The sequence below is a fragment of the Lissotriton vulgaris genome, chromosome 1_2 (assembly GCF_964263255.1).
Source record: "Lissotriton vulgaris chromosome 1_2, aLisVul1.2, whole genome shotgun sequence".
Lineage (NCBI taxonomy): Eukaryota > Metazoa > Chordata > Amphibia > Caudata > Salamandridae > Lissotriton > Lissotriton vulgaris.
The window spans coordinates 237,103,603-237,112,316 of record NC_141686.1 but is presented as its reverse complement, the minus strand read 5'-3'; the positions used below and the strand labels follow the sequence as shown (position 1 = coordinate 237,112,316).

At 46.1% G+C, this 8,714-nt stretch overlaps 1 pseudogene; it reads left to right on the top strand.

Annotated features, from left to right (window-relative positions):
- Positions 1-3,945: 3,945 nt before the first annotated feature.
- LOC147736407 (zygote arrest protein 1.S pseudogene) lies at positions 3,946-4,554 on the top strand (annotated as a pseudogene).
- The last annotated feature ends 4,160 nt before the right edge of the window (positions 4,555-8,714 follow it).

The window sequence follows — 8,714 nt, the reverse complement described above, 5'->3', positions numbered from 1 at the left end:
CACTGGCTGAAATTAAGCAACACTTGTCTTTACTAAAAGATGGTGCTGATTTGCGCGATTTCATTCTTGGACCACGCAAACAGCGTCAAAAGCGTTTCATAGCGATCAGTATCTATGCTGCGTACAACGAGGCTTGGAAAGTCACACAAATTGTAACAGCAGAAAAAATACGAGAAATTGATCGTATTAATTTGGAGAAATCACTTTCTGTAGTAGACAATGGGTTAATGACTCTGTCTTCCAGAATATATTTGTTGGACAATATTGTATCCTCTGCCTTTGATGTGATAGATAGAGACTTGCTAATGTTACAACATGGCCAATCTCAATTATGTTCTATTATACAATTGGGCTGGATGCTGCAAAATCTTCGTTCAGGCTATGTGCCTTGGCGTTTAATCAACACAACGTCATTATTTTCCATTTTTAACCTTACTGATAAACAGATCAGTTTGGCACAGAAAGGAGCAGATTATACAATCCTGAGCATCGAAAAACTTGAGAGATTACCATTGACAATGTCAGAGAGTCCTGTCATTGAATGGATAATACATGGAATTATCACTATTCCGATAACAACTTTCCGATTTAAAAAGTGCCTTGAGTACATACCTGCTGGCCAGTATGAACAATTGGGTAAAGGATATGTAAAATCTGAATGGAAATTACCATACACACATTCTTGCTATAGTGACAGCGACAAAAATGTATTTCTTAGTGATGACAACTGTAAACATTCACTGAGCGGTACACTTTTGTGTCAGGGTATTAATTTACACGGAGCTTGTGATGGAAATTCTAACAACCTTTCATGCCACCAGCTAGTCACACCTGCAACTCAGATAGAGCCCTTCTTTATGCAACTCGCAAACGGGAGTTACATTCTTAGAACGGATCACAGATGTTGTGGCCTTGTGCCAGGGAAAAGTTATCTAGTAAGCGTAACATTCATGGTCAAATGCTGTATGCAAGCATTGTTCCCGAGTGGGCCTGCAGACACAGTGACTCCCATCTGGCCTCGTCTGAAACTCTATTCTATACGAATTGATACTTTAAGCAAAATGAAGTCTGTGCTTTTGCAGACAACAGTGCCTATAACGTCATCAAAAGAGACGTATGATCTTCTAGTTGCAAGGACAGCTACTGAAGTTCATGAACTTTTATCAACAAATTGCCCCGTGCATTTCGTAGAAATGCTCAGCCAACTCCTTAACATGTCTAGTGCCATAGGCATCCCAGGCATATTTAAGACGATTTTTACGGGACTACTAACACCTTTTCAGGCAATTTTAGGAATCGTTCCTAATTTTGTTCACTCTGTTTTTGGCGGCATACCCTTATTTTTGGGACTTGTAGCAGGGACCAATTCTTTGAGAGCCTGTCTGATACGATGTTCTCACCCGTACAGAAACAATAACTTTGGAGAAGCTTTCCGACACACAGCGTTCCCATGAACTCTGAATTCGGCCTTCAGTTTTGATCAACAAAAACTGCTAAAAGCGTTGGAACTCTATTTCCCCGTTCAAGCAATTAATTCTTTTGAATTGGACATTTTTTAATATTCACCCTTTTTTTGGCACGAACAATTCTTTGCTTAACGTAAAAACTATTCTTAGAGAACAGAAGCTTCAAACTTCTATTTCTGAACACATCTAGAGACATAACAAACTTACATCAGCCTCTAGCACATTTATTGCAATGCATTTATATGTGATGATTTATCTCGCCCTTCTTCTGTTTCAGAGATACTTCATGTGTAATTCTTTTTGCATAATCGTTCATTGATTTCATATGCAATAATTTTTGAATGATTTCTATGCATCAAAAAACGTACAGTACCTAAATTTCACGTATTACATTATACGCCTATTTCGAATGCATTTATGTATTTTGGGGTGGGCAATGTTACACATGCATCTAATTGCTCTAGTTTTAGTAATTTGATGGACATGAAAACGTGGAGTGGGTGTTGCGTGTTTATCTAGGTTCCTGATCGATACTGCGACCTTATGCCCCTATTCGGCTATAAATCCATTTATTCCCTATATTGGCATAACCGTTCAAGTGCGATATTCAGAAAGTCATCTCTGGCCTCACACGAACAGAGCCACATTCCAGAATAGTTCTCTGCCACTTCCTTTGCAACGAATTAGTGCAATGACAGAGCAGAAGTCACTATCTGATATTCCTAGATTAACACTCCGAGTTCTTCAACAAGATAAAAACTCAGCAAACCTGGAAATCCCCGCTTGCTGTGTATTGATTAGTAATGGAACTCTAATGAGCAACTGATAGCTATCACTTCCTAGTGACATCTTTAATTGACGTCTTATGTCCAGCAAACTTGCGTCAAACCAGGCACCTGTCAGGTATAAATACTACCAACGTTGCCTTAAGCAATAGCCTGTTGCTGCAGCTGGTGTCCCATTGCTGTTGTATGCTGATGCTGCTGCTGCCCCGCTGCTGTTGGTGAAGCTACTGATACCATTATCACTGCTAAAGCGCGAACGATGGTGTGGTGAGCTTAGGAGCTGAACAGCCGTCCCTCTGCGAAGAGCCCAGCAGATGCCAAGCTGCCCGCGGACGCTGTCCCCCCTCCTCCTCCTCGACGCGCTGAAGAGAGACGCTGCCTTTCTCCTGCAGAGAAATCCAGCTCCAGCGTTTCTAGTCTGCCCTCGCGGGTGACTGGGATACCGAGTGCCTCCTGAAAGAGATACCAGACCTCCATCATTCTTTTCAGAGGTATGGTGTTGACTAAACCCTTAGATGAGAATTCTTGAAGCAAACCTTGGCAAAACCAACTTAACTTAAATCTACTTACTTACTCCCCTTCCACGTGTTAGGCTTAGGTCAGGCACACTGGGGTAGGCTTAGTTAGAAGCACCAGTTGAGTATTTTAGCCTAATGTATATATGACTGTATATATGTTTTATTACTTTTAAACGATTGTATGGCTAAGAAACCATATCAATGCTTTTACAGTATTATTTCGCAATACTTATCTTACTGTACGTACTTTTCTCTTGTACGAGAAGAAAGACTGTTCAATAAATGTTAACCCTTTATTGACAAACTTCTGTCTCTCTATTCTCTACATATTGTGAAAGTAATCTGCACTAACCTGACTGAGTAAAATAACTGTCTATTGTTTCACACGACCCTAGAGATTGACTCTTAATCTGAGGAGCAAAGTTGTCATGTTGCACGGTTGTTGGAAAACTGAATCCCTTCTTGTCTGTGCCAGGGAAGCTGATCACTTCCTATGCAGAGAAGAACGTTTCCAGTGACCTCTGAGCTAGTTGGTAACAAACCCAATTAAGTTTAGCATAGTCAGTAGAGGCCTGGAAGATCCGCACTTCTACGTCGATACTACTGTTTATGTTATTCCAATGCGCAGGGCCTAGTGGGAAACTAGGAACTACACTACAGCTCTAAGATTCTCCTTTTCCTCCGAAATAATAGAGGTCCTAACAATCTGTCCCTGCGTATCATACAAAAAGACAATGTTCAACCCACAATACATCATTCATGGGCACCCTCCTTCAGTAAGTTTCCACAGAAACATACTGTCTTTGAACACAAAAAGAATTCATTTAATTATAATTCTTGAGCAACCAAGGAGAAACAAAACTCAAAACAACCAACAGTTGGGGCCTACAATTCAGTCAACTTAAACTAAATGCAAATTGCATTACACAAGTATAATTTTCATCCTGCATCCTGCACACTACACATACAGGAATTATAAGTTCTCTAATACATACCAAGGCCTTCTTAAATGTTCACAATACATTTTAATGCTAATATGACTCGAATAAATGCATCTTCATAATCGTGAAACACTGCAAACGATAAGAATACCTGTGAGTGCGTTTAAACCATGAGTATTGTGCACCCATACAATTTAGAGTGCTATAAGCGCTCTGTCAAGGCTATGGACAGCCCATGTACTCGGCTTACACGCCGTACAACTATAGGTATCTGAACCCTAAAAACAAGGTGGGTGGCTGGAGGCAGCGGGGTTGTCTTGCCTCCTATGCTGATACTGGGGAGTACTTCGACATCTACTGTCGTGCACAGTTTAAGGCTATTTTGTCCCAGTTGACCCCAACCTGACTCTGCGCATGGCTAACACCATGTTGGGTGCAAGTGAATCCCCGGCAGGACACCACAGTGCAGTGCTCGCTGGGGCCCGCACCCTGTCCTTTAGGAGGCAGAACGTGTGGAGACAGGCTTTACAAGAGACCGATGGACTCTGGTCTCCTCCCCCCCCCCCCAAGACCATACTCTTTCCCCGGTCCATCGCACTGTGCTCGCCTGTCTCGTCCTGCAGATGAACCATCTTCACAGAAGAAGAGGACGCAGAGGCCAAGGGCGGCGGTGAGGGTAAACCCGAGAGGGGGAGAGTTCTGGGGAGCCGCCCGCATAGGGAAGGGTAGCCCCACGGAAGGAAAACCGTGCAGAGAATAGAAAGTTGACGGGGACCCAGCCACAGAGCCCGGGCAGCAAGAAACCACCGCCTCCCCCGACAAGGGCAGACTGCTTTCCAGTTGAGGAGCTCCATATTATAAATAGTGCTACTTAAGAACATGTACTGTGTAACAAGAGAAATAAAGGTGCCAATAGCTATGAGAGGTGACAAATGACGACTTAGCCCTCATAAGGAGGGACTAACAATTCTCAAAAAGAATCAGAAGGACAAAGACACAAGCCAATGGGCGGAGATTGGGCGGAGCTTCCACGAAGCTTCACTCCGTAGTGTATACTGCATGCCTTGCAAAGCGAGCACCATATGCGCGCTGCCTCTATAGACTCGACCTAAAAATAAATTGCAACATAAAAATAATAAAACATTGTGGTGTTTAGTTAAGCACTTTAAATGAGGCATTGAAGGCTCCATGGTTCACCGACGAACTCAAGAGCTCCAAGAAGAACTGCCGAGCCCTCGAGAAAGTCTGGAGAAGGGAACCGACACCGGACAACAGGATCTCCTTCAAGCTTGCCACCCGGAAACACCACCAGCTGATCCGCGCCGCCAAGAAAACAGCATTCAAGGACAGGTTGGACAACAACGCACACAACTGCAAGGAACTCTTCAACATCGTGAAAGAGCTTTCCAACCCCAGCGCAGGAAACAACGACATCACCCCATCGCAAGACCTCTGCAACTCCCTCGCTTCATACTTCCACAACAAGATCGCGGACATACACAACAGCTTCAACAACCAACCAACGCACACCATGACCGAACAACCACCCCCCACCACCACCCTCCACGCCTGGACCCCGATCAGCACCGAAGACACCATCCGCACGATGAACTCCATCCACTCCGGATCACCGACCGACCCCTGCCCTCACCACGTCTTCAACAAGGCCGACGCTGTCATCGCACCCCACCTGCGAGACATCATCAACACATCCTTCGACACCACCATCTTCCCTGAGAGCTGGAAACACGCCGAACTCAGCGCTCTACTCAAGAAACCAACAGCGGACCCCACCGACCACAAGAACTACCGCCCCATCTCGCTCCTCCCGTTTCCAGCCAAAGTCATCGAGAAGACCGTCAACAAGCAGATGGCCGCCTTCCTCGAGACGAATGGATCCCTCGACCCCTCACAGTCCGGCTTCCGAGCCAATCACAGCACCGAGACTGCCCTTATCGCCGCCACCGATGACATCCGAGCCCTGATGGACAATGGAGAAACAGCGGCCCTCATCCTCCTAGACCTCTCCGCGGCATTCGACACGGTCTGCCACCGCACCCTAGTACGGCGCCTCAGCAACATCGGAATCCAGGACAAGGCGCTGGAATGGATCATCTCCTTCCTCGACGGAAGAACACAGAGAGTCCGCCTACCACCGTACAAGTCAGAGGCCTCCGAAGTCATCTGCGGCGTCCCTCAAGGATCATCTCTGAGCCCCACCCTCTTCAACGTCTACATGAGCCCCCTCGCGGCCATCGTACGCAAACACAACCTCAGCATATTCTCCTACACCGACGACACCCAGCTGATCCTCTCCCTGACCAACGACCCCGCAGCCGCCAGAGCCAACCTGCACGAAGGGATGAAGGAGGTAGCCGAGTGGATGACGACCAGCCGCCTAAAACTGAACTCGGACAAGACGGAGGTCCTCATTCTGGGCCCCGCACGCTCCGCCTGGGACGACTCCTGGTGGCCTCCCGCCCTGGGCACCGCACCCAAACCGACAGACCATGCACGCAACCTGGGCTTCATCCTGGACTCCTCCCTCTCCATGACCAGGCAAGTCAACAACGTCTCCTCGGCGTGCTTCAACATCCTACGCATGCTACGGAAGATCTTCTGGTGGATCCCCACCGAGACCAGGAAGACCGTCACCCAGGCCCTCGTCACCAGCCGACTGGACTACGGCAACGCCCTCTACGCCGGTACCACCGCCAAGCTCCAGAAGAGACTCCAGCGGATCCAGAACGCCTCAGCCAGACTCATCCTCGACATCCCACGAACCAGTCACATCTCCGGACATCTGAGAGACCTTCACTGGCTCCCCGTCAGCAAAAGAATCACCTTCCGCCTCCTCACCCACGCACACAAAGCCCTACACGACCAAGGCCCGAGCTACCTCAACAGCCGAGTCAACTTCTACGCTCCCAAACGCCACCTCCGATCAGCCAACCACGCCCTCGCCGCCGTCCCCCGCATCCGAAGAGCGACTACAGGAGGAAGGTCCTTCTCCTACCTGGCTGCCAAGACCTGGAACTCCCTCCCGACCGACCTGCGCCTGACCCAAGACCACCTCTCCTTCAGGAAGAAGCTAAAGACCTGGCTGTTCGAGCAGTAGCGGCACCCCCCCCCCAGCGCCTTGAGACCCTACGGGTATGTAGCGCGCTTTACAAGTTCATTGATTGATTGATTGATTGATTTGACTCCCATGCGTCCCGGTTAAGTTGGTGTCCATTCTTAAGGACAGAATTGGCAGAAAATCCAGTTTTGCTAAGCAAATCCTCTACTTGCCCACCTGGCTGCAGTGCAGACGCCCTTCCTACATTCTATAACGTTTCTGACGAGCAACAGTTGAAGGGCATAGAAGTGTGACCGTGAGGTGGCACAGATCCTGACGAACATTTCCCAAACGTTTACACTCCCTTCCTGTGTGTTGTGTTGTAATGTTGGCAGAAGCACACTTCATGCTGTTAATGGTGTTTTCTGGAAGGTATGGAGATTTTTTTTAACTCATGTAAGTTGTCTGCTCAACCCTGTTATGTACACAAAAGTGCTTCTCCAACCCTATATACAAACAAGTGCTGCTGAAGAAGACTACGGGGCAGATTTACAAGAAAATGACGCATCTACCGAGATGTGTCACTTTCCTTGCATCACCCTAAAAAATGCTTGCGCCACCATGGATGCGTCGTATTTACAATACGGTGCACCATGGTGGAAGGATTGACAGATGCGTCAGAAATTCTGACGCATCTGTTGGGGCAAAAGTCAGGCATTGCTGTAGTTGTGTCGCAAGCATGACTAAACTCCAGCAATGCTGTTGTGGGAGGTGGGAGGGGCTGAAAATAATCTATTGGAAGATATATTTGGAATATATACTAAGCTAGAATAATACTTAGTGTAATTAGTACAGCCGCCATTTAAAGTCAAAGGACTTAACTCCTCTCCAGCCTGTTACTACTCTGGCAGCCATTTTGGTAAGGGCAAAACCTACTATATATAATTTAATCCACTATATATAATTTACTTCATAAACGTAACATGATGGGCATAGTTTTCTATTTATAATTTAAAACCTTAACCACCTACTCAATTTCTCAATTTTTCACTGGATTGGTCTCTCGCAGAATTTTCAGGAAAGTATACCTTAGCTGCAGCAGCACTTACATTTTTTAATACACACCCTATCCAGTCTGAAACATGGCAGCTCACCACCTAAAACCAGAAGGACTGAACTCTTACTCAATAATTTACCCTAACAATATGACAAAAAGCTCGGCAAAATCCTTTAAACAAAAAATTCTCAGAATCTACCCTGAAACTCTAATCCTGGATCCTACAATAAACTTGAAAAAAGGCGTGCTCATTAATGATTGTATTCTCGTTACAAACAGAATGGCCAGATGGAGAAATAAACTAAGCAACTCTCTAAAAATTCAGGAATCTAAGAATATTCCATATGGAACTAAACTAGTCACTGCGCCATCTAGATATCTACGAGCAACATTGAACATTACATGTACAAAAATGGCACTATGCTCATTCAAGCTGCCAACAGAGATCTAGAACGCTTCGAGGAGCTTTTCTTGACACTAAAAAACCAGGTTAACAGAATCTCGATTCCGACAAAACACAATCCACAAATGACCACTAAAGCCACGGTCAGCCATGGGAACCTACCGGACACAGGAGAAACTGACAGAGAGAGCGCCTCACAACATTCTAGTCAAGCTAGGTCGGATGGCCATATTAATGCCAATGATGAACCTCCACCTTTATACCATGAAGCCACTAATGCGCAGCCTAGCGTGAGTGATAGAGTAAGTAATCGAGCAAACACAAACGACAGGAGAGAACCCCCAATATCACCACAAGTAATCAACTTATCAAGGAGAGAACCACTAATATCTCCCCAAGTAATCAACTTATCACATGACACTGAAAAGGAAACCACCAGGACACTAATACCTCGACAGTCAACTACTGCCAAGCCACTAAAAGACA